This window comes from Triticum aestivum, chromosome 6B (assembly GCF_018294505.1).
Source record: "Triticum aestivum cultivar Chinese Spring chromosome 6B, IWGSC CS RefSeq v2.1, whole genome shotgun sequence".
Lineage (NCBI taxonomy): Eukaryota > Viridiplantae > Streptophyta > Magnoliopsida > Poales > Poaceae > Triticum > Triticum aestivum.
In genome coordinates, this window is record NC_057810.1 from 13,743,070 (window position 1) to 13,746,122 (window position 3,053).

At 45.7% G+C, this 3,053-nt stretch overlaps 1 long non-coding RNA gene across 1 annotated transcript in view; it reads right to left on the bottom strand.

Moving 5' to 3' along the window:
* Positions 1 to 2,110: 2,110 nt before the first annotated feature.
* Positions 2,111 to 3,053, bottom strand: part of LOC123133132 (uncharacterized) — a 1,694-nt gene continuing 751 nt past the window's right edge. The window contains exon 2 of the long non-coding RNA XR_006465163.1: positions 2,111 to 2,689. This is a non-coding gene — a long non-coding RNA (uncharacterized lncRNA). The remainder of the gene's footprint in view (positions 2,690 to 3,053) is intronic.

The window sequence follows — 3,053 nt, forward strand, 5'->3', positions numbered from 1 at the left end:
CATCGCCAACTTCGGCCGAAGCCGAGCCTTATGTAGCTCTCTTCCAGCACCGACGACAAGCTCGTCATGCGCATATGGAGGTGCCCCGGCATGACGCGCAACATCCAACTGGAGTCAAGGTGCAGCACTGACGCCCCTGGCTAGGGCCGGACAATACCCTCGACGCGCCCCAGCTCCTCCTGGCCATTCACGCCAATGTGGAATGTGAACCTTTCTTGCATTTACCAATGCCATATATAAATAGATCAATATAGTCCTACAAACATCCACAAGGTTATTTGCCGAACCTCACAATATTACATATTATGTGTCGATATAGTGTTGTACAAATAATAATTCCCTGGCTACCTCACTTCAGTCTCTGGACAAAGTGAAATCAGGGCTGCTGCATGCCTCCAGACTCCATACTCTAGTGAATCCAAGGAGCGCGAAGGACTAGACGAGCTACCGGGTCTGGACAAATTCATACGTGTGCCATTTTTTTGTCAAATTTGATGCAAAATAGTCTAAATTAGAGATTCAGAGTAAGTGAGCAAGCGTGGGGATTGGGGTGGATCAGGGTATGTCGTGCCTCTCTAGGAAGAAGGTGACGGGCTCAGCAGTCAACACCTGACTGGATTTGGCGGCTCAGGCAGTTCGGCTAACAGGGCGGCCGAGCGCTGCTGCACAGTGCTGCGTGCCTGCGCGGACAGCAGCCACCGGCGGCGGGAGGACAGGCAGCCCGCGTGCGTCAGGGCGGTGTCTCCTGGCGTCCGGGCGGGCTGGCGGCGGATCAGACCCTGTGCGACGCTGCGTTACAAGCAGACGAGCAGCGTAGGTTGTTTGCTGGGCTTCTTTTTTCCCAGGCCCATCTCCTAATAACCTATACTATATAGGCCATCCCAAAATCACAGGGTGGGTCGCGGCCCACCCTGTCCACCCTATAGCTCCGCCCCTGGGTAGAGTGCACTCACCTGCACACGTATAGGTCCTACGCTCTCGACGCCACCATGGTGTCGGGAGAGTAGCAGTCGATGTGGGAGGAGACAGGGCGGCCATGAGAGGAGAGCTGCAGCAGCAACATGCGCCTCTACAGGACCGACCGGGCTGTTGTTGCCGTCGAGCTCCGGAGGAGGAGCTAAAGGACTGTCGTGCCGTCGCTTATGTCGTTGACTCCGGCGGACAACATGCATGGTAGGCCACGTCATCGGTGTTTCTCTTCCATGTCATTGCCTGAAAGTGGGCCATGTCAGCTTCAGCATCCAAACGTGCTAAGTGACCGATCAGTGTAATTTCCAAAAAGATTATGTTTGCGTGCTGCATTCTAAAAGAAATAGAAAACTCTCTTTTCTGCAAATGAAGCCACAAATGTTGTGGTTTTGTGCAATTACATCAATGGTTGCATGAAAACTTCGTCAAACAAGAACAATTTTGCTTGCGCTACCATTCGATTTTGCTTGGAAGAGTGCAATTGGTACGAATGAAACTATATCATTACATGAGCTGTGCACCATAAAATTGACCCCCAAATTAGAAAATTAAAGCAAGTTATAATTATTAATACTAGGCAAGAACAAAACAGCTAGAACGACAATGGAAATTGGGTCTGCTAAACATGTGTCAACGGATAAACACATAGCAAATTGAATAATACAACCAAATTTCTGCAGTCGCATCAGCGCACTGATGCATGTTGACAAACTCAAAAATAAACAATGATGCCGCAATCCGTGACTGCTAACTGAAGCAGTTAATAATTAGCATTACTAACACATTACACACATAATTCAAATACCATTACTACACATTTGGTTAAAAAAACACCTTATAGATGGCTGATGCTCTTTCCAGCTTTGTGCCTAGAGTGCCGCAAGTGACCAGATCAACAGCGCCAACCTTGTACCACTGAAAGGTTGGCAATGCTTGCAGGTAGATTTCGTTTCAAATACATCTTCAAACCATGTTTAACCTACAAACTAGAGCAAATGTAGCTATTTTAGGCAGTCATTCGCAACAATCATGCACTCAAAGCTCACTAATCAAAAAACAAGATGAAACATTTCAAGCCTCCAAAACTGCAGATAAATAAATTGAAGGATTGCTAATGAAGCACAGGGTTGACGTCAAGTCATGAACAAAGATGCAGCACCATGTGATTTCTAACTGAAGCAGTTACATTGTTCAGATTAGACTGCAGTTCCCACACTCAAATAACATCACTAACACACGTCATTCAAATCCCATTACTAACACACATCATAGGATATTCTAGTAGTACATCAACCACCTTGTTAGATTTCAGGAGTACTATCCTACCTCTGAGACAACATAAACTTTAATTGTCTTGCATATAGTCACAGAACTACACATCATACTCACTCTTGTGTAGCTTTGACAGAACTCTACATTTCTAAAAATATTTGTCGAATACTCATGGGCCCCAGATCCACACTCTTGTGCTCATCCAAGTCATCATAGAGGCTATCTTCTTTCTCCCTGCCATAAACATTCTCTGCCAAGCCGCGCCTATTATTGATGATTTGCGAGTTGCTGTAGTATGGTGCCCTCCACGGAGGGACATAGTCACCGTTACGGGGGTCTTTTCCGCAGGCCATCTTCTCAAACTCCGACTCACGCCCATGGAAGTCTATCCCGGCTGGATGCACAATTCTAGTCCCAATGTACTCACAGTAAAGACACCGAATTTGTGCTGCCAACACATGAGTTAATTAATATTGAAGGTTGCATCATAAACTACATGTGCATAGAAAAATATCAAAAATGAAATGCTCTGCAGTTTTCAAGCTTTGCCAAACATGGAGCCTTAGAATGTTGACAGAAACCATATGTAATGCCTATAGAAACGATGCATGGATGGCCGACATAGCTGCTTCTAAACCATTATTGTTATTTTGTTGAATGAGGAAATGAGCATGGTGATGAAGGGATCATCCAGCTACATGTTGATCACTATGGCAGGCTGCTTGAGCGAAACGTTTGAGTTAACAAACCTATAAACATGTAGGTATTCAAGTAAAGGCATTCAATTATGTTTATCCTCGACACTTCTTTTT